Source organism: Phalacrocorax carbo, chromosome 4 (assembly GCF_963921805.1).
Source record: "Phalacrocorax carbo chromosome 4, bPhaCar2.1, whole genome shotgun sequence".
In the NCBI taxonomy this organism is placed as follows: Eukaryota; Metazoa; Chordata; class Aves; order Suliformes; family Phalacrocoracidae; genus Phalacrocorax; species Phalacrocorax carbo.
Window position 1 is genome coordinate 66,559,626 of NC_087516.1, and position 23,986 is coordinate 66,583,611.

Consider the following 23,986-nt stretch of genomic DNA (forward strand, 5'->3'; position numbering starts at 1 on the left):
TTTATTCCGTGCATTTGGGAAGATGGCAGCTTATGTAGTTATGTTTTATGCTATTGAAGAGTTGTTTTCTGTTCAAATGATAGTGTAGGAGGATGGTTCAACTTCAGTTACTAAAATAAAACAGGCATTAGAGGGTTTTGAATAAACATGTCAAGAAGTTGTATGCATTATCAATTTTCATATTCAGAAGGTCTTGGAACACTAAGCTGTTTACATAAAGAGGGTAAAGCTAGTATTGTTCTAGTACTTTAAAAGAATAAATGGAATAATAGTAGCGTATCAGTGTGTCATCGGTCACAGGCAAAATATGGTATAGCCAATATAAAACTCAGTTAAAGAATTCAAATGAAGACAGATAATTCCAATTAATATGGGCTTCTGCTAAAAAAATTATATATCCTGGCAGAAAAATACAGCCTGGCAAACAGACTTTGTATTCTTAATGGGGTTTCACGTATTGATGTAATTTAATTAGACTTCAGTAAAGCATTTGACATTATTATATGGCTTTTTGGATGGAGCACTGCAATGACACAATTATTTGTATCCTATAATAAACTTACAAAGAAAACTTGTAAAAACTGAAAAGGTAAAGCAGCAGATTTAAAATTACTAGTAATATTCTGCAATGATATCTGAAGTAATTCACAAGCAGGCATTTTACACCATGGCTACATCTTCTGTGTTAAGCATATATAATTCATTTGACTTGGAAGCAATGTAAGAATTTTTTTATAGAGATGTGTTCAAAGGATCCTGCATGCCAAACAATATGTAACTCAGAGAGAACACTCTTAGCAAAGAATCAAAGGCAGTCTACATCTATATAGTAATATGAAGAGGCAGTAGCCTTTCTGTGGTTAAGGATGAAACCAACTCCAATTACAATGCTGTGTTGTAGCACCAATATGATTGGTCTAGAAATGTTTGTCCTGCAAGTCCTGAAGGGGAAGGGTGTCTGTCCATGGAAAAAAGATAAATTTAAATTGCTAGCACTTTTTCTACCTATCATTGGGGTAGGTCTTCTAATCCTGTAAGTGATGATAATGTCCAAAGAAGGATAATATTTTATAGCAGATCAACTTTGCAAAAACTGTGTTTGTGAAAAATTAATTTGTTTGAGCAAAACTTGGTGTTCAGAGGGTGGCATATTCAAAAATGTCATCTAAAGAGGCAAAAAGTGCAATATATTGATCATTTTGAGTAGCTGATACCCTTGGGAATGGTGTTTGTACAGTTTCAATGGTTGCGTGAAAAGGAATTGCTAAATTCTGTGCTTAAATGCAGCAATGCCAAAAACTTACCAGAACATATCTAGATACTCTTGAATATTGAATACTTGAATACTGTTCATAAAACTAGTTAAGAACCAATGCCGTATTACTTTATATTAAAAAAAAAAAAAAAGAAGAAAAAAAGTTTTTTGGCTCCTGCCTAGCTGTCCACCTTTGGTCCCTGGTAGTTTTTATTTTCCTATTTATTACCTGTTAACCTGTCCACTGCAGAAAAAAACCAAAATTGAACTGTCCCCACTCCTCCACTTTAGAAGAGGGGAAAGAGAGAGAGACTTGGTGAAACTGAAGTGGAGAAAAATATATATAATAAAAAAGGAGTAAAGGTCAAAGTGTCAAAATTACAAAACCAGAGAACTGGAGAAGGGCAACACTAAGCATGTTACCAGGCAGCAATCTTTGTACAAGGATGTACAAAGTCCACAAAAAGCACAAAAGCTAGTGCTGGCTGCTGTGGGCTGCAGGTGTGGAGACATGACAGGCTGATGGAACAGAAAAAGTCTCTGAAGTTGCCAGGTTTCTTTAGTCAAACTTCCTCCTCTACCAGGCCCAGGCCCAGAGTCAGAAGGAGGTGAATGAGAAGATTCTACAACTCTGTGAGACCTTGGATGGCATACTGAGCCAGGTACTGATTTGGCACGAACTTTAACCAAAAGTTGACTGTGGCACTACTGTTGTTTTTCATACCAAATGAAATACACAAAACCTAAGAAAACAGGAGAATTTCTGGAGGCAGATCCTGTAAGGTTTTGCAGTCAATACCTCTAACCTCAGTTTTCAATGTTTTGTGTGAACTTTCTCTAAAGCCAAATAACAGGAAACCTGTCATCTCTGAAAATGGATTATCTTTCCATAGAAGGATTCATTTTTCCTATGCATCTTTTCCTTATACATGTGAGAGGTAAACAGCATTTCTACCTTTCTGTTGTTCCTATGTCAGTGGAATGTGTAATTTGCTTCTAACTAGTTATCATAGGCCAAGTACCACCAGAAATGGTTTTCTTTTACACAGACTCAAGACACTTCCCCAGGTACATTATAATGTTTTTCTTTCACAGCAGACTCTTCAAAACCATATTTAGATACTTGTAATCACTCTGCATGTAATACCCCTTTGGTTTCTTTAGAGATGAGCATGAGGGTTTTGTGGACCAATCTGATAGTATGGAGCCCAGTTCTGCCATGTGTTGATCAGCTGCTCTTTTGGTGGGTACTCATGATGATGCAAAACTTGCTGCTCAGGTACCAGCATGAAATTAGCACTTGAAGATGCAAGAGGGGTAAATACAGAGCCCTCACAAATAGGGGTCCTCATACAGGTAGTATTTAACCAAGGAAGGCTGTGGCAGGCAAGAGCTGGTACTGCTTTTTTTGACAGCAACAAAGTATTCCTGAATATAAAAGTTACTTTTCCTACAAGAACCGTCTCTTTTAATTTTGGAGACAGTTGGAATATGCAACTAAATTGGAGGATTCACATCTGTTTTTTTTTCTTTATGGCAAATACATATTTAGATCTGAATAAGTAATATCATACAGTCTAAAGGTTTCCACTGTTATTCTAATGCAGCACTTGCATCCTGTTTAACCAACCTCAGCAATGTCTCTGCATCATGTATCCCTTTTTTAGCTTTCTGTTTGAATGATGAGTTGGAGACAGCAGTGCTGATGAAGATCAAACAAACTTACAGTGTAAAACTCACTATAAGGATCTCTAGTCTTGCTATTCATTATATACATATTATGCATCAATATACTAGATCACTGTCAAGTTCCATTGCTGATATAATACGCTCAGAGAAGAGCCAAATATTTAATACAGAATGCAAGTCTCCAAAATATTTACTTCATGGTTCTTGTCATGTTTCATCTTGCTGTAGCTTGCAGCTGGTATTTAGATGGAAGAGTTCCACAGGAGCATTAGAGCAAAAGGATTAGACACCACAAGCTTTTGTTTTATCAGGATTTCCATTTCTCTTTGCTTATGTCAGGTCCAACACTGTAATGGGAAACTAAGCAAAACAGGACTGCGTTAACACTACTCTAATATGCTGGTGAGCATTTATATAGGTAAGTTGGTCCACTCATATGACTAAAAACTTGCTAATGTTAAATATCAACCCTTCCCAGTTTATCTCTAAACAAATAGGTATAAGGGCTGATATAGTTAAAAGGAGGATAAATATAATTATTGTTTACTAAAACAAGCTATGATTATTTCAGTAACAATCTAGTCCAAGTGTTTATGTAAGTATGGAATGTGCCTTGGTAGAAACAGGTACTAGGGAAGAGGATATGCCACAAAAGGTGAGAAAACATATTTAATTTTATATTTTTTACAAAAGTAGAATTTCCTCAGCCATTGAAATAAGAGCTACAATGGGCAAAAATTTCTCATTTTCAGGCCTTATTGTTCTGCGTGCCTAGAAATTTGAGTTTTGTGTTCTTAAAAAGAGGGTAGAAACATTCATTTGTGGTTCTGGAAGGAATGGAGATACTGCACTTTCATTTTATGGCTATTAGAAATGATCACTGGATTCATGGTAACCTAACACATCTCAGAAGTGTCTAAATCAGTACTTCTTTAACCTGAGCAACACGTGTAGGATAAACAAAGGTGGCATTGTACAAAGGTTTTATTAGCATTTGTCTGAGATCACCTAATCAACTTATTCATGAATGACGGCGTTGCAAATAATACTGCTTTCCAAAACTCATGCTGTTAAGTCTTATCCTACCTGCTGTTAAATAGATCACACCACTGTAGGCCCTGTATTCTACATGCACTACAGAGAAAACTGCCCGAGCATGCGCTTTAGATCCCACTCCCTTTCCCACTCACTCCCTTTACAATAAACTGAAATTTATCCCATTAATATCTCCTCCTGGTTCTGTGGTAACGTTTACTTATTTCAGGTACTAGTACTCATAGATTTACAGGTCTGCATCAGATAGATTTTCACCTACTGAAGCATTTGTAACTATCAACTTACTTGTTTTGCCTTCTTTTGAAAGCTGTCTCGAAAGATTTATATAAAAAGTTAATCAAACTACATCACTGACTCGGCTCATCAGTACAACTTTTTCATCACCATAACAATATCTATGTGACATCTAGCTAATCATCATGAATTATGGGGGAAAGGATAAACAACCCATTAAGAAATTAAAGGCCCACAAAGGTGCAGTTTGATAAAGGATAAAAAAAACCCACGGGGTACATATAATAAGATCTCTCTCCCTGGAAGAGTGACTGTTATCTTTCTTTCATGAGCGTCAAAGACCTGGAGCTTCTCAGTGCCTCAGGCAAGTGAGTTTGAAGGTCTTCTTCATGACTGAATGGAAAATAGAAATCAAAATTATGGTAAGACTGTTTATTTTACAGAGCATTCTTTAAAAAAATATTTTATGTGTAGAACCGTTATTAGTAACTGACAGAAACAGCCACTCTAATCACATTTAGAAAACTTTACTGTGGTTTTTTTTGTATTCAGTGTGTCATTTTCTGTTTTTTCTGGTATATGTTGGGACAAGCTTTTTTTCATGGATAACTGAGCTAAACAGCTCTAATACATTAATTTGTATAGTCTTCACTTTTCAATAAATGGAAACCTGTGTAAAAGAACAGTGACTTACAGATAAAGATGTCTTTACAACCCCAAGAGAGATAAGTTACTCAAATAAGTTTTCATTTCCTCAGACAAAATATAGAGCCAATATCCTTACTGTACTGTAATTAAGTATGCCTTTCTTTATAGTAATAGAAGACAGTAGTATTTGTAGTCTTTTAGATTCCTCCTCATGATTCTGTACGTGGTATGACTTGTGGCTGAACAAGAATCTGACTAAATCAAAGGAGGTGCAATCAAAATTAATGACTTAAGTGATGACAATAGAATTATCCTGTACAATTCTCTTCCTTGTCTGATAGATTATGCTTAAATTGGTGAAAAAAACATTTGAGATAATCAGAAAGACTGCTAGCAAAATGTGCTTGTATTAAGTTGCACTGAAGGATGATTTTTTCCTCCATTAAGCTGACACTCTAAAGTTTTGCACTTGATCCCTGAAAAGTTTTTATTCCTAATTGCTATTAAACTCTTCTTCCGCTATTGTTTTCTAGTCCTGGTCACACCTGTTTATTGCCTCTCGTCTTAAACACTGATACAGACAAGTAACTACATATTATTTACACATAACATTTCATGTTAGAACCTAGCCCTGAGACCTGTGCACACTACTGGAGTGTAAAAGATAAATAACAATATTTTAGCTACGTAGAACAGACGTCTTGGAGGTCAGGAGGTCTCAAATTCTCTTTCTAGCTGATTTCTGGAACACTCTCAGTGACAGCCAGTATTGCCTTTGGCCTGTGATTTATGTAATGTATTCAGATGGGAGAGTACCCCATGTGGGAAAGTACCCAGTGGGGGCTCACCTATATTTTAAATGCTTACTTATTGAGGTTTATAACTTAAATAGCAAGAGTGAAAAAGGCTTGGAAAGGCCAAGTCTGGGAAAATAATGTGGTGTTGTTACATAGTCCGAAGACAACATTTAGTGTATTGTGCCAGAGATAGTTCAAATCCTTTGGGTTCTGTAGGTCGGGCAAACGATGGATGTTTTTGCTCTACTGTGTAAACTCTTTTGTATCCATAAGGCTAAGAAGTGTTGCTCTTTTTAGGTATAGTAGATGTTTAAATTGAACTTTGGGAACTTTGGGGATGAAAAGCACTTTGTAGGCATACACTTCCACACTAAGTACTTCTAGGTACTTACCTCCAAACTGAACTTAAAATTATGCATTGTGATAAAAACATTCCATTATATGACCATAATTTTGTCTTAGTGTCCTTACCAACTTATTTTGTGAAACTTTCTGATACATTAGATTGTTGTTATCAACCAGCCACAGAAGTGATACTGAAATTCTAATGGAGGCCATTTTAACATTCCCTATCAGTGACGTGAATATAGGCTTCATTTATTAATTGTAGCTGATTAGCCACAAGGCAAACATTTAATTAAACCTTGAGAGACAATAACATTGCACATAAATTATCCATTTAAGAGCACATAGGTCTTTATATTTCATTAAAAATTGTTTAACCAATAACCACACATCTTAAGCTCAATCTGTACTTGCACAGATTTGAAGTCAGAAAATCCCCTAGTGCATTGCTGGTTTTTTCAGACATTTATTTCTTGATGCATTCTGATTTGTGTTTACTTACCACTTGTTCATGCTGCTTTCCTGATTAGTGAGACTGCCACTCAAATCGAGGATTAACAATTGATTAAAAAAGTTCTACCAAATTATTTACTTTTAAAATTATTTCAAAATAGTGTAAAAGGTATGTTAGGTGCTCATGGGATTCAGAAATGCAAAAATCAAAACAAAAATAGTGTTATATTGCTATATATTGAAGGCTTCTGCTTTGAGTTATCTTTGTCCCTACGCAGCTATTTTCTGTTCTTCTATTACTGAGATTTTTTTTTCCTACAAGAATAAATGCTTATTGTTTTATGTGCTTTTCTGAACACTGTCATTATATTAAATGCATGTTTGAGTATGAAATTTAGATGTAAGCAGCAAGATGACTGCTCAACAAAATACTATATGAGTCTTAATATCCAGTTTTCCCTAAAAACCCCCATACTTTCCATGAGTTTGAACAGATTGTTATCTGCTCTGTGAAGCAACTTTAAGAAATGGAAACACCCTTAAAATACTCACGGTCAGACATAAGTTTCGTGGGCAGGTCATTTGTCTTCAGTGTATATTTTCTACCCACTACATTTTCTGAATTATGTAGACTGAGGCAAAGACATCTGACAAGTAGGTGAGAAAAGAAAAATTACTGATAAAAAGAAATATAGCTTTGATAATATAGTGCACCAATTCGTATTTCATATGTTTTTAAGTCTTACAGCCCAACCTCAAAGTTATAAGAATTTGATACTAAATCCGATTTCACTATCCTGTGATCCTATATAAAGAACATAGGAAAGCATGATGTGAGGTGTACTTGATTTTCCTTTGGTGTGTTTATATTTATGTAGAAAAGTTACACAAGTATCAAACACATTTATGTGTATCAGACATGGCAAATATTTCCTGAAAATAAGTCAAAGGAAATTCATATAAATGTCAATGCCAGTCCATATGCCTGCCGCCTTCTTTACCTGGCCTTTGTCTGTGTATGCAATTCTTTCAGAGCAGGGATCTTCCCTCTTTGTTTTCCAACTGTCTTATTTTTAGGAGTACTGGGAAAATAGCTTCTACTTAATTGTGGGATGAAAGCACTTCTGAAAACCAGTCTTGTGGGATACTACCAAAGGTTTACAAATAATTGCTGCCGCTACTAAGATATTAAAACCAGACAACTACTCTTTCCTGTAATAGGCATTTTTTTTAGAGAAATTGCCGAGCTTAAGTACATCAACTCCACTAAGGGAGTCAGTATGAACAAACCTCTTAGGTCAGATGGGCCCTCTAATATCCCAAGCTAGCCTCTTCCCCCTGAGGTTTAGGGATAGGCTCTGTGACTTCTTTCCTAACCTTACTTCCCCGCCCCACCTCTATCTTTCCATTTTATTTTAAATTTGGAAAGCAGAGGAAAAACCAGCTAGAAATCAATTATCAAATAAAAGCAAGCAGACAAAAACCCCCAAACCCCAAAAGCTGGAATACAGTAGATTTGCACAACTGCTTGTGAAGTTAAATGTAGGTTACTCTATTCATGTACAAAGATATTTAGATGGCAAATGGAAACTAGCTGCTGTGAAGCACATCACATTCATATATAATTGAAGCACCCGAGAGTAAAATACTGAGGCACAATAGGTGACAACTGATAAAAACAAGAGAAGTATAAAACAGGATACAAAACTCTGGGGAGCATAGAGAATATCTAACATAGGCTGAAGAACCTACAATAACTGTATCTAAATTACCAGATAATACAAAAATAATAACTGAACTGATGAAGCCAGAGAATTCAGTGAAGTAGTGCCAAGGCACAGAGCTTCTGTGCTTTGATACATTACTTTGATACAGAATGATACATTACTGGAATCAGTAACATTTGCCTGATTTTCTTTCCTACCACGCAAAGAGAAGGAAGATTTCTAACTTGTCAAAAGATCCCTGTCCAGAACAGGGAAGCAGGAGTTCCCCAGCATAAGCCACTGTCCCCGCGTCCCTGGAAGAATAGCTACAATCATTCTTTATGGATCTGCCTCAAAACAAAGTGCTGGAGATGGAGGTGACATTTATTGTCCCTCAATCTGCCTGGATGCCTAAGTGTAACTAAAGGTAATACTATTCCAGCCTACCCTTACCCTTAGTCAAAGTAATATCTTTTGGTGAGTGAAATTGAAGGCAGCAGTTGGCAATGACAGTTTAGGACCATAAATCCTGAAAAAGACATATTGCAAGCTGAACTTTGATCTATGTGCAGTTGCAGTAGGCTTTGACGTAAATGCCTTTGTCTTGTGGTGGCCACATGGCCAAAACTGTTGAGTCACATTCTTTTCTAAATGTGAAACAGAAGTTTGGATCAGACAGTGTCTTATGAATTAGGCTTTGGGAGAGCGCACTGTTTATTTAAAATGGATGTTCTTGGCAGTGATTCTTTTGTGGACAAACTTTATTGTAAACGGTAGTACATGTTTCTACACCACAGTTTCCTCAGATGCAGAGAATTCAGGTATATTGTCTACCTTGCTCTATCCTGACCATAATTTTTCCACAAATATACAGGCTTTCTGGATTTTAAATCTTTCAGCCCCAGAAGGAAAAGGGGATGATGCTAAGGGCTCCTTTTTTTGGGACCTGACTGTGAATTCAAAAGCTTTATAACAATTTGTTATATTTATGTCATAACAACATCAGTCTTTAGCTTTGCCTTAAATATTGCCAGATAGATGTTCTTACAGGGTGATTGATGATAATTTGTTTGAACAATGTTATTTAAACAGTTGCAGCTAAGTACATAGTATCTGCCTTGAAACAAGCTGAACTGAAATTGTAGTTTAGTAACATGGCTCAGCTGGGAGATGGATTATGGCAGTATTCAACATAATAATTTTAGTTTACTGCAAGAAAGATATTAAGCTAACACCAATAATGAAATTCACCATTATCTCCTGCTGGACAATATGCTCTAATATCAGCACCCACCTGCCTTTGACCTTGGATTTGTTGAGAGGAGTTTCTGGTCTCCAGCACCCCGTACAGAGGGGATTCAGCCAGGACATGCCTGTGCGTCTGCTCATTGAAGGTCAGTAGTAGCTGGTAAAGCCATAGGACAACATCCCCAAAAATGGAGTGTCTCATTGCTGGGGACAGAATAGAAACAGCTAGCCAGAGCTGCTCATTATGATGGGGGAAAGGGTTCAGATGCATATTTGGAACTGGCAGCAGCAGGACTGTATTGCTAAACCAAAGCTAACCGAAGAAGAGAAAAATGGTAGAATTGGCGTGGGACAGTGGTGTTGGGTAACAAGTTTGGAAGTCAACAGCATTCCTCCTGTGTGCTTTGCAGAACCAGCCTTTTCTGCCATAACACCTTAAAAAGGTCAGGGTTAAGAATCTTGCATAATGTAGGTTTATAATCACCTACATTGTAATTTTATAATCACCTAATTTTGTAATTTTAACAGCGGCCTTCTTGTCTACCCTGTAAACTTTGCATCTGAACTCTCATTAAGGCCTCATAGTGAATCCTTACCCTTTTCAACCTAGCTAAACCAGAGTTTAGCTACTGCCTTTCGGTCTCTGACTACAGTCTTAGCATGCAGTTCCCCTGTCTTGCACACTCCCCTGAGAGCTGGGTCCCTGCTATCCAACCAGGGAGGGCTCATTACAAAGACAAGTTCCCCAAGAGCCTTCAGGAATTTAGTATTACTTTTCTCAGTTGCAGATTAATTGGCATAGGTTCTTAAAGTACCATAGCAGAGAAATGTGATGACTGAAGTGTCCGAAATACAGACATAACAGAGATCCTACACTTGATTGTTTTTAATTTTAGCAGTTTACAGAGCTGGACAAAAATGTGTGGCACACAGATAGTTATCTATCTGGCTTGTTTTCAAGCAGATGTTTCTAAAGAGTTCATGATTCTCCTTCTTTGCACCTAGCATTTTCCTTCAAATACTGGTATTTCTTTCTCTCATTTACAGCTAATTCTTGTTTATTCCTTGAACTTATAGCAAAATGGGCCTTCTTCCTATAAGAGAAGTCCCTTGGTTTTGCTGTCTTTATCCTAGTAAATTTTAATCAGTACGTTTACATCATCTCTTGAAGAGGGACAAAATTCTGCAGGACTGCAGGGACACACGAAAACACTGGAAACAGCACACAGCCAGGCATGCCCAGAGAAGCAGATCATACTGCTTATGGCACAGTCATATCCATGTGGAAGTTAAATAAGAGTTAGGTATTTTGTTCTTCCCAGGAAAGATTTAGTCAAGGCCCATTCATCTCAGATAACTTATTTATGTACATGAAAACACATCAAGACACCACTTAAGTGTCTATTACAGGTAGTGGCAAAGGCAGGATATCAACATAAAATTGTGGATGGCTTGTAAAATAAAATGAAGCAAAATTTACTTTAAAAGCTGGAATAATGTGTCATTATTATAAGGCCAGTAAGGGGCAGGTTAGAAAAGCAGTGAAATAATTCTTTAGAAAAATTCACTTTCTGTTTATATTTTTGATGCTGTCAGTTGTATTTTCACTAACTGATAATAGTGTAGAATAAATAGAAGTGTTCTCTTCTGTATGTTTGCATAGTTGAAGCACAGGATTAATATAGCTGATAATTGTATCATTTTAAAGTTAAATCAACTAACTATTGTTAACTTTCCTGTGCATTAAAACAGTTTTGGGAATGCAAATTATATTTACCTGTAGAAATCAAGCATTTCTCCTCCTTTTAAAAATATTACTACAGGATTTCTGTAGCAATGATTTAAGACACTATACGTAACAATAGCATTACTGCAGTTTGCAGTAATTACTGTAGAATACTGTATTTTATAAAGGTGACACTTCACATCATATTTCACCCAGTAAAACTCACTTTCTCATGTTTTAATATTAATGTGCTAAAAAGTGAACATGCAAATTTTTAAACACACCGTTACAATTATGCAGATAGAGAAACAAGCGTGAAAACCCAGGCTTTCATATCTATGTTTATATATAACATATAATCTGCCTGCAGTTGCAATTCAGCATGATGTTATTATAAAAGCCTCGATTTTTTCTGGACATGCATCGTATTACTAAGGCAGAGAGTGGTAGCTAATACTGAGAAATAGAAATGTATACAGGTAAGAATATGTAGACCTAAACTGCTATACACAAAACATCGAGTATTGCAGAATGGTTTTATTCTTTGATAGCCATCTGAGTTATAATCCGTAATTAGTAATCATCAATCTAATTACTTCTGCCTGGCTCACAAACACACTAGCATGCACAGCTTTCTATGCTTCCCATTATTTTTATTTGCTATTACAACCATTATTGCAGTATTGGTTGAGCTGGTAGCAGCTAGGTTACTTCATATGGGGATACATTTTTCAAATGCTGTTCTGGGAATAAAATATTGACCCCACTGCATGTTTTTCCTCCCAAGATTAGCTGGTGTTTGTTCAAATTGAAATCCAAAATGAGAAATACTGTTGTGAGTTGGACTTGGTCATAATCTTTACAGAAGATAAAGCACTTAACATTTTTAATGTTTCTGGATTGATGTACCAGATTGTTTGCATCTTCAGAGTAAATCAGGTAGTAATAACTGCAGCTATGACTCACTTTTGAGTGCACGTGACACGGTTTAATTTATCATACCATCATAGTTAAGGTTATGGACTGTAAATTAGTCTAAGATAGTGTCCTAGATGTCTTTATATCTAAGAGCTTTGTATGCTGATGAGAGAATTCTTCAACACACATTGCTTGTTTTTTCCATAAAATTTTTTGTACTTCAAATCATTTTGCACCTTTCCTGCACATATATCCGTAATATTTCAGTCCTTACTTTGTTTTCAAGCATTAGCATCATAAGCGGAATAAAGAGCTGATGTCAGGTGTCAGTTTGCATATCCTTTTTTTATTCCAGTCTCGTGCTCTGATTCAGGCATTCCTACTGCTTATTCCAGTTATATCTTTTGAACTTCCTGTTGCCATGTAGATAATTGGGTATCTTGCACAGTCTTTTTCTATACAGAGTAAACGTGCCACTTTTGGGTTATAAGTACAATCTACGGTCAGTTCTTATGCAGTATTTATGCATGTCTTTCCAGAAAGATTATTTTGATGCTAATTTAGGCCACTGAAGAGCAGTGAGGCATCAGTAGTAAATTAAAAGCTGTAGACAAATCAGATCTGTTATTTCATATTTTTCAAAATGATGACAACAACGAAATGATGTGTGACTAACACATCTATCTCCCCCTCCCCCCACCAAGCCCTGCTCAAATCCTGTCAGTATCATAGAAGTTTTCAATTTTTATGCTTTCATTTCTGTGAACCTTCCCAGGGTGCTACTATTTATGAAGTGGCAGGTACTTCCAGAAAGTAGGGGTTGATGTAAAACGTAAGAGTAAGAGAAAAGATCTTGGGACACATGACTTTTTCCACTTTGTTTGCCAGAAATTTGCAGACACAGCCGGTAGAAAATCTGAAAAATTATTGATTAAATATATTATTTGGCAAAGATCACTGTGTATAATATTTCAAAATTGCTTCAGTATTATGGACCAAAATATACTTTAAAATCATGCCAGTGGAATAATCAGAAATTTTAGGTTATACTATTACTGCAGCACTAGTAAAAGGAAGCAAACTGTGTCCATGTAATAGAATTTTAAAATTCTGGGTTCGTTTGTTTTCTAAGGACATCATGATAAAATAATGCAAATAACTCCAATAAGGCGGCCATGCAAACCTCTCAATTTGTTTTACTTTTTTTTATAGTTATGTATTATTCATGTTGCATTAGGATACGCACTGTTTATTTCCCTAATTGTAACAAGCACTTAATTAATTACACTATAACCTCTTGAACCTATAGGCCAACTGTTGCGTCTTTAGTTAATATTTTAAATTCTCATCTTTTTCCATTTTTCCTTGTGTCTTTGATGTTTTGTTTCTTACCCTTCTTGTTTGGGTTCTCTGTGGAATAGTCTCAGAATAATCCTGCGGTTCTCTTTTATGACTGAAACTTTGCATTTTAACAGTTGTCTGGAGATAGTTTCTTCCTTGTGAAATATCAGTTTTAATAACAAGAAAAGAAAAATGCCATAAATCTGCACTAACCACATAAAGCTGAAGTCTCTGAGAGACTGATTAACATCGAGACTCTACACAGGTTTTTCAATAATTAGAGGATGTGCTTGCATGGAGCCATGACTACTCTGGCCTTGATGCCATTTCCCAGGGCAGACAGCAATTATTACAGCCCACAGTAAATTTCCTACATTCTCTGCCTCCAGCCACTGAAGATCTTTATGGAGTAAAGGTCTCTTAATTTTCTACACTCTTGTCATCAGCTTGGATTAGCAACATGTTCTACTCGTTTTCTTCAGTTGGTTTAGAAACAATTGACAGCTGCTTTTCTGCTGTAGTATTTTCTTTGCACCTGAGGTTGAAGAGATCCTGATCATAGCCTTGATTATATTAACATAGTAGACAACAGTCTTGGCATTTTCAGCAGGACAGCTAGAATTAAACTGTTTCCACTATCTTTGAGCTCAGGTGAATAACCCCTACTCAGCACTCCCATGCTTTGTGGTGTAGATTATATTTATTTATTGTTCTCAGATTTTTATCACTTCCATGGTTCACAAATAAATTATTCATTGAGGTAGAGAGCTCTTTCTTCCATGATACCATGTCTTCACCTCTTACGTATGTTCTGTGGTTATTTTGACTAGAATTTTATTGTATTATAAAGGCACAAACTATCAAACTGACTCACCTAATTTAACATTAAAAACCAAAATATATACTCATGCTAATAATTTACATATTAAGTGGTTAAACTTAAAGTTGTTATATTGCTCTTTAATTACAAAGGTGAGATCCTGCTAGTTATTAGTAAGGAAAAAATGTCCAAATTGCTTTTTGTAACATAACATTGGACTGGGCTGTGTAAGATATGAAGCCATTGCTATATCCTGCAGAGCTCAGATCTGACCAGAGGAACGGGCAGACCCACGCTGAATGCCTTTATGGGTAGGCAGTTTCACTCCTCGTTCTCTGGCATACTTCATAATTTGCCTCTATGTCTGATGTTGTCAGTTCATGCTAAGCCTTTCCGCAGTGTTACGGTTAAATGTAGTAAAGGAACTTTTTAAACAAAAAGGGACTTTGAACACTTACAAGATCCACTGTAAAAGACTGCGCTTTCAGTGTGAATTTGTATGCATTCATCAATGTTTCGAGCTGACCTGAAACTTATCATGAGGTAGACCAAAAGGTGTGGAAAGTGAGGGTCCTCAGTATCTTCTGATTGTTTTTCATTCCCAGCTGAATCACAGCATGTAAACATACATAAACAGCTATGTAAAAGAGCTCTAGCTCTCCCTGAGCATACTGGTGCAACTGCAGAACTACAGCCCTGGCTCCTGGCTGCTTTATACCTGTTAGACTTTAGCAATGTCTATATGTCTAGATGTTTTATGTGTGGATGCAAGCAGTGTTAGGGTTCTTTTTGCTACTTGGATATCATATCAGCATATATGCGTAGGTTTGCCCTAAGCAACTAATAGCTGCCGTAGATATCTAGCTGGGCTGCTCAGTGCAAGCCAGGTGTAATGCAGACAGACAGTAAGACGAAATGAAGAATGATGTCAAAAAGAAGAAAGGAATATAACTTTATGGATTAGCAAACTGATTAGAAATCCTTGGAAAAGGAAGTATGTGGAAACTGAGGTGACTTTTCAGAAGAAGATAAAGACTGAAATTGAGATAAAGATTGAAAGAAGAGGAGAGAAAGAATAAACTAACATTAAACAGGTAATTCAAAGAAATACAAACAGTTAGTGAAGAAAGAAGTGTGGAGGAGGATGAATGATTTAAAGATAGAATGTGATGAAAAGAAGGCACAACTAATGTTAGTGGAAGAAGGTGAGTTATTAAAAACTTGTTGAATAAACTTCTGTGGAGAAAATAGAGGAAAATCACTGTCAGGCCAGGTGTTGGCTGCAAAAAAAAGAGTGAAAATACAGGTAAATACAACTGGATATCCAATGGACTGCTATCAGTGTTGTCAAGTACAGTGTCTGGCAGTTTTGAAGATGAGGTGTCCAGGAGGATTTAACATGTAAGCAGACTTTTCATTCTCAGCTAGTTTCAGTAGGATAGGTTTGAGTTACGAGATGTGAATACCCTGGTGAAGGGAGTACCTTCTTATTGCTCTACATATTCCACATGTAAACAAGATCTTCAGTCAGGCACCATTTAAACAGAGTAACAATTTTATCTGACATTTCTCTTAAGGCAGTGGAACATAAAGTATAATTTTTGCACATCACCTCAGCTGCAAAAAGCATTAATAGTGGTGGCTTTGATTTATATATTTGGGTACTAGGCAAATGGTGCTGTGTTAGAAGCAGCTGCTGATGTTTATGCTTCATCCTTTTCTAAATAAAAATGAAGGAAAGAAGCAGACTCTGAAATGGAGAAGAGTGCTCTTCCTGAGCCACTTCAGAAAGAAAAGAAACTAGCACTGTTGCATCCAACAGAGATGAGATATATATCCAGTACAGGTAAAGAGGAGGCCACAAAATAGTGTTGCTTGGAGCTGACCTTTTCTATACAGCATTGCAAGAGCTGAGATAAAGGATTGACTGATGCTGGAAGAAGCAGTTCTATCTGAGAAGGAAATTCCAGCAGAGCAGGTAGATTTAAAGGAGAAGAGAAGAACCCCCATGAAAGATTTTTGGTGTGACAAATATTTTTATAAAAACTTCATACCACTCTATAGTTCTAATAGGTTATTTGCTATAGAGTATGATCAGTTATGGCTGGCAGAGGAATTAAGCAGAAAATTTAAAATTATGACACGGATAAAGAACATTCCAGCAAACACTCAAACCCAGTAGCCAGATTTGTAGCTGCAAAGCAGTGGCTGCTCAGCCCAGTTCTTCAAACCTGTTTTGCCAGGGATAAAGATAAGTCAAAGAAAGCCCTACAAATCTCATGTCTTAGCAAATGACATTAGCAAATGTCATGTATTAGCTGCCAGAGCATTAGAGGAAATCTGACAAGCTAGCAAATGCAGAGGTAGCCTGTTTCTTCCTGCCAGAGATGGGATTAGCTGACCTGAAGGTGACTTAGAAAAGTGAAAATAATGTGACACTGATAAATCCTTTTTAGTCCAAGATCTCAAATGAGATTCCACTCAGAACCCTGTTCCAAGTGGAGGGAACTTATGCTTCTGTACCACATGCCCTGGACTTCTTGCGTCCAAAGTTGTCGCTAAAAGGTGTCATTCCCATGCAACTTCTTTCTCCAGGCTTTAGATATTTACATAACACTAATTCTGAAAACTGAACCCACTCAGGAGTTTAACTTCATCTTGCAGAAACATTCTCCACATGTAGTCCCTGAATATGTTATTTTGTATTCTGTACTTCTAAATTTCATGCCATTGAAATCAGTCCAGCCTTCAGAGTGATTGCGTTCTGTGGATATTTGGATCCCTTTCTGTGTTTAAAACTTCAACTCAGCTTTGACTCATTTATTGCTAATTGCGAAGACCATTTTTGAATGTATTAAATGTGATTTATCTCCTCTCCACTACTTTATGAATCCTATATATAGCCTCTTTTTAGCTTGGCTATTTCTCCTTCAACATAGCATGTCACCATCTCCTCTTCAGCAAATTCCCTACATGCTTTCTTATATAAATTCCACTGTAAAAAGTTACTCCCATGAATCATTGTATTAGGCTCCATTCTAAAGTGCAGATAGGAAATCTTTTATAATTTCTTTTGTCTAGAAGGAACATCGATTATCTTAGCAAAGACTAATATTACGTGTTAATCTGACATTCATTTCTGTACTTACAGGCAGTATGCCTCACAGCTTTCTGTGTATATATTCCAAATTCCATTGGCTCCTGCTCTTTAAATTAAAAATATATTTTAAAAAATAAATGAGTAATGTTTAGAAATGTGGGGCTAGATTCTAAGCAAGCATTTCTCTGTTAGCTATGCTATTTTTTGCCAGGTAAGAACATAGCCTATGACCTCCTTTCACTTATTTGATCATGTGATGGAAATAGAAACAAAGGAAATTAATGAGATTTTAGATTTAGTGTCTAAATAAATAAAGTCAGGAAAACATATGTTTCAGAGCTTATGCCTGTTAAAGAATACTTTTAGGAAATACAGTATTTTTACTTCCAGAATTCTTCATACTGAATTGCTTTTTGGTTATTTTGTAGTTATTGAAATTGTAATTAATAATACATTTCCTGAATAAGGGGTGTTCTAGGTGGATTAATATATATAAATATATATATGTGGTTTTATATGTACATAAAAAGTGTAGCAGCTCATCACTGTACTGTGTTCCACATTTTAATAGAATTTTAAAAGGGAATAAACATTTTTATTTAGGGAGCAACAAAGAGTGAATAAAAAAAAAAAGCTTAGTATTCAACCATAGAATTCTATCTGGCTTTGAAAAGGGGTGGAGACTTCATATAACTGTTTCAAAGCTTAAACGAGGAGTAAGTGGAAGTGTGAGAAGGAAAAATCCAAATAGGGAAAATTGTGTCATAATTCTGCACTGAGATGTAATATGTTTTTTTAGAGGTCAGAGAGATGTTATCACAAACAGAAGACATCTGTTGCTGCCTGATTTGGCAGGTGTCATGTTATGCTTTTATGAGGATAAATAAGTTATATTACACAAACAGTGCAGAAAATGTTTTAGTAAAAAATTATGATACTGCAATGTGGTATTTAGGGATAAAAATAATTATTAACGAAGTATTTGACCATACTCAGAAGTCCTGCTTTTGTTTCAGGATAGTGAGTGGGATCTTCAGTGGCAGAGACAGTGCACATATTAAATACAGTTAGGAAGAAATAAGTTTTTAGACTAGAATACTGAATAAGGCCCTCATGAAAGAGTAGTTCCTCAATTTTTTTCTGGTCAGATCAAGGGCTGTGCTGGCCTTCCGCAACCAAAGTACAATGTTTCCAAGGCTCCTCGGAAAAGGATCCTGATCCTGTGCTCTGCTGGCTTGCAAAGCTTGTTCTGCACCCTTCTTTGTGGGCTATTGTTTCCAGTGCTGGCTGGGTTTAGCTAACCAGGGATGCTGGCATATGATAATGAAGTTATGTCTTTATTTTACTAGGTAGACAGCTGCTCTGAAGTTAGGATGTTATGGGATTCCAGGAGGTTTATTTTTTTTTAAGGCAAAACAGGTAATGATAGACTTTGATGTTAAAATTGATGAAACAGACTGCCTAAATAGACTTGTTCAGAAATATGGGCAGGAAACCTGTGTGCTCAATTACTTCTCTGAAATGCCTGTACACCAACACACGCAGCGTGGGGAATAAACAGGAGGAACTAGAGATCTGTGTGCCATCGCAGGGCCATGATATGATGGCAATTACAGAGACATGGTGGGACAGCTTGCATGACTGGAATGTGGTCACATACTTTTTAGGAAAGACAGACCAGCAAGTTAAGGTAGGGGAGTTGCTCTTCATGTGAGGGAGCAACTGGAATGCATCGAGCTCTGCCTATGGGTGGAATAAGAACGAGTCAAGAGCTTCTGGGTAAAAATTAAGGGACAGGCAAATATGGGTGACTGTTATGGGCATTTGCTACGGGCCACCTGATGAGGAAGAGGAACTCGACGAGGCCTTCTACAGGCAGCTGGAAGTAACCTCACAATCGCAGGCCCTGGATTTCAACCACCCTGATATTTGCTGGAAAAGCACCACGGCAAGGTGTGCACGGGAACCAGGAGGTTCCTGCAGAGCATTGTGGATAACTTTTTGATGTAGGTAGTGGAGGAGCCAGCAAGGCAAGATGTGCCACTGGACTTCATACTAACAAACAAAGAAGCTATAGTTGAGGATGTGAGGATTGGGGTAGCCTTGGCTGCAGTGACCATGAGAAGGTGGAGTTCAGGATCCTGCATGGTAGAAGCAGGGCAACAAGTAGGATTACAACCTTGGACTCAGGTGAGCTATCTTTGGCATCTTCAAAGGCCTGCTTGGAGGGATGCCATGGTTTAGAGCTCCAGAAGGTTGTGGGGTCCAAGAGAGCTGGTCAATATTCAAGTACCATTTCCTCCAAGCTCAAGGTGGGTGCATCCCTAGGAGGAAGAAGCCAGGCAAAGGAGCCAGGAGACCTGCATGGATGAGCAAAAAGCTTCTAGAAAAATCAAATGGAAGAAGGAGGCTTACAATATGTGGAAAAAATGATTGGCCGCTTGGGATGAATATAGGAATGCTGTCAGGGTATGCAGAGGTGCAACATGGAAGGCCAAGGCCCCCTTGGAACTAAATCTGTCAAGGAGTGTCAAGGATAACAAGAAGGGCTTCTTCAAATACATCAGTAGTAAAAGAAAGACAGGGGAAACTGTGGGCCTCCTGCTGAACGAGGTGGGTGTCCTGGTGACACAGGATGCAGAGAAGGCAGAGTTACTGAATGCCTTCTTTGCTTCAGTCTTTATTGATAAGGCTGACCCTCAGGCACCCCAGCCCCCAGAGGTGAGAGAGACAATCTGGAGAAAAGGTTACTTCCCCTTGGTTGAGGAGGACTGGGTTAGAGATCAGTTCGGCAAACTGGATCCTCACAAATCCATGGGCCCGATGGGATGCACCCATGAGTGCTGAGGGAGCTGGCAGATGCTGTCACTAAGCCACTCCGTCATCTTTCATAGAATCATAGAATCATAGAATCATTAAGGTTGGAAAAGACCCTTAAGATCATGAAGTCCAACCACTAACCTGTCACTGCCAAGTCCACCACTAAACCATATCCTCAACCATCACGCCTACCCTTCTTTTAAATACCTCCAGGGATGGAGATTCAACCACTTCCCTGGGCAGCCTGTTCCAATGACTGACAATCCTTTTGGTGAAGAAGTTTTTTCTAATGCTCAACCTAAACTTTCCCTGGCGCAGCTTGAGGCCATTTCCTCTCATCCTATCACTTATTACTAGGAAGAAGACTCCAACTCCCACCTGATAGCCTTCTATGATGGCATGACTGGCTGAGTAGGTGAAGGGAGAGCAGTGCATGTTGCTTACCTCAGCTTCAGCGAGGCTTTTGACACTGTCTCCCATAACATCCTCATAGGAAAGCTTAGGAAGCGTGAGTTAGATGAGAGGACAGTGAGCTGGATTGAGAACTGGCTGAATGGCAGAGCTCAGAGGGTGGTGATCAGTGGCGCAGGGTCTGGTTGGAGGCCTGTCACTAGTGGTGTTCCCCAGGGGTCTGTGCTGCGCCCAGTCCTGTTCAACATATTCATCAATGACCTGGACGAAGGGACAGAGCGTAACCTCAGCAAATTTGCTGATCGTACAAAACTGGGAGGAGTGGCTGATACACCAGAAGGCTGTGCTGCCATTCAGCGAGACCTGGACAGGCTGGAGAGCTGGGCCCAGGGGAACCTGATGAACTTCAACAAAAGCAAGTGTAGGGTCCTGCCCCTGGGGAGGAACAACCCCATGCACCAGTACAGGCTGGGGGCTGACCTGCTGGAAAGCGGCTCTGCTGAGAAGGACCTGGGAGTGCTGGTGGACAGCAGGTTGACCCTGAGCCAGCACTGTGGCCTTGTGGCCAAGAAGGCCAACGGTATCCTGGGCTGCATTAAAATGAGTGTGGCCAGCAGGTCGAGGGAGGTTATCCTCCCCCTCTATTCTGCCCTAGTGAGGCCACATCTGGCGTGCTGCATCCAGTTCTGGGCTCCCCAGTTCAGGAAAGAGAGGGAACAGCTTGAGTAAGTCCAGCAGAGAGCTATGAAGATGATCAGGGGACTGGAGCATCTCCTTTGTGAGGAGAGGCTGAGAGACCTGGGTTTGTTCAGCCTGGACAAGAGAAGACTGAGGGGGGAACTTATCAGTGCTTATAAATGTCTGAGGGGTGGGTGTCAAGAGGATGGGGCCAGACTCCCTTCAGTGGTACCCAACAACAGGCCAAGGGTCAATAGGCACAAGTTTGAACAGAGAAAGTTCCAGCTAAGAATGAGAAAAGAACTTTTTTCCTGTGCGGCTGCCCAGAGAGGCTGTGGAGTCCCTTCCCTGGAGACATTCACACCCTGCCCGAACGTGTCCCTGTGCCCCCTGCTCTGGGTGTGCCTGCTCAAGCACGGGGGGTTGGACAAGATGATCTCCAGAGGTCCCTTCCAACCCCCACCACTCTGTGATTCTGTGATAGAATACAGTACATTGGGGTAAAGCAGCACTCAAGACATTGATCAGATGGAGCAGAAAAAGATATAGTAGGAACTGAAGACTGAATAAATTCTCATGCTGTTTAGTGTTTTTCTGGAAACGTATGGCTGTCTGCGACAAGAAATGTTCTGAAGGCTTAGCAGAAGATCGGGTGATCAAGGTCACATTTGAGACACTAGGAAAACATTAAACTGAAAGCAGTTGTGTTTTTGTCAACAGGAGAAGCAGACAAAAAGCCAATAAAAAAGGGGGGGATATAATATCAGAAACAGACTAGATATATTTTTCAAATTTGAGTTATATTTTGCATTTACCCCCAAATATACACAGTTAATTTAAAAATCATTAATGTAAAAGTATGTTAAATTTTTTCTACACTAGACATGCACTCTCTCAAAAATTTAATGTCTAAACCTACAGTTTCTATAGATGTTTTCTTTTTTACTTCCATACTGTGTTTGCTCAGTTTACCAGCCAAAATAAGTTTTTGATCTTTTCAAAACTGTAGATCCGAAAAGATGCAAAGCTATGTTCCTTTGGTTTCAAAAGTAGTTTTCAACAATAGAAACCAAAATTAAGATCCAAGGATGCTTTTTGGTTTTTTTAGTGATGCTGCCAAAAGCAAAAAGAAGGCAGTCAACCTCTTTAAAGGAAAGTAACTCCCAGGGCACTGCTACTCAACACTCTTCATAGCATTCTCTTCTGTGGATTTTCAGACACGTAGATCTGGCTGTCCATTATTGACATTGCTGCCATTGCTCTGCAGAAGTGGAACTACGGGGGGTGTGCATCACACACACTCAGACCTTTGCTGACTCTAGGTAACTGCAGTGTTTTCTGCTTTATTTGTTTTTATGACCAGTTACCCTCACAATTACAACCATCACCTTTGTTGCTCTTCCTAGCAGCGATCACTCTTCATATAAATTCTAAAATGCTCTCTTTAAAGTCCTTAATGTTGGTCTAGAATAAAAATACTCTTAGGATGGTGAAGAGCAACAGGAAGTTAAGAAATGGGGTGAAAATAAAATTCCACTTTAAAAGAACTATATCCTTACTTAAAAATCTATAGTCGGATCCAACAAGCAAATCTGAGGATACACAAGATAAAGAGGGACCCTTTGGAAAGTAAAGAAAATTGTGTCTCATTACTTGATTATTCCCTACTGTAGCATCTATAATCCTTTAAATTATTTAGAATTAAGACACTATTGTTCATTATCTGTAGCATGTTAGAGAGTTTATTTTTTCTTCCTTAGATATGCAATTATTCCCATAATTGTATCGAGTCTTATTTATGTTTACTCGTTAAATATACCAAGGATTAAATATAAAATGATCAGAATTTTAAACTTTATTAACTTAAAAAATAATTTTATTTTAAAATTCTTAGCTATAGAAAAGGTTTTTTTTCCAAGACTCCTTTCTTGGAGTTTTGTAACTGTGTGAACTTTACAACTTTACTTAAGGAATGGTCTCCAACTTCATGCTTTGAAAAAAAAATCACCCTTGAAAGTTTTGTTGATAGTTTTCTAAAGAAAAAGGCAAATAGCAAAAGGCTTTAATGATGTGTAGGTGTTAATATGTATATACATATAATTATAGTTTTAACTAAATATTTCTTGACTGCTTAGACTTATGATATTGTGTTTATGATAGAGACTTTTTCTAAAGGAATGCTCCAACAGAAAGAAGAGCGAATCATTTTACTGAATCCAGTGAGATTCAGTGTTTATTTCTGTTGCTTGTGAGATTAGTTTTATAACATATCTGTCTATATGTGGTGGGGCTCAACATACTCTTTGGAGTAAGAGCCCCATAATTTTAAGGGTATTAGTTATTGATGAGATTGTTATAACAGAAAAAAACCGAGATTTTCCTTAGTATCTATAGGCTTTCACACGAAGCTGAGTTTCACTTCAGGATATGGCAGCCTCCACTATTTAGATAAATGCCACTTGGCCACATACAGGCATGTTCTAATTTATTTGAAATTATTTACACTAAGTTTCTTAATAATGTTCTGTCAATAGCTGCTGTGCAATTACTTTCTTTCTAGCTTCCAAACTATAAGGACTCTTACTTCTAACTGGCCATCCAGGTCACACATCTTTTTGTTCCCTGAGTGGATGAGTGTAATCTCTTGAACCAGCTATCTTTGATTCTGTTCTCTGCTCTAAGCTTAAATTAGATTGTTTTTAAGATAATTAAAAGAATGTTTCTTCTTGCCCTAGATCCTT

General features: G+C 37.8%; 1 long non-coding RNA gene across 2 annotated transcripts in view; it reads left to right on the forward strand.

Annotated features, from left to right (window-relative positions):
• Nucleotides 1-1,766: 1,766 nt before the first annotated feature.
• The window catches only part of LOC135313286 (uncharacterized), a 51,328-nt gene continuing 29,108 nt past the window's right edge, over nt 1,767-23,986 (forward strand). The window contains exons 1-2 of one of the 2 annotated variants that reach the window (XR_010372904.1): nt 1,767-2,193; nt 3,284-3,362. This is a non-coding gene — a long non-coding RNA (uncharacterized LOC135313286). The remainder of the gene's footprint in view (nt 2,194-3,283; nt 3,363-23,986) is intronic. The other variant, XR_010372905.1, reaches the window with a different exon arrangement.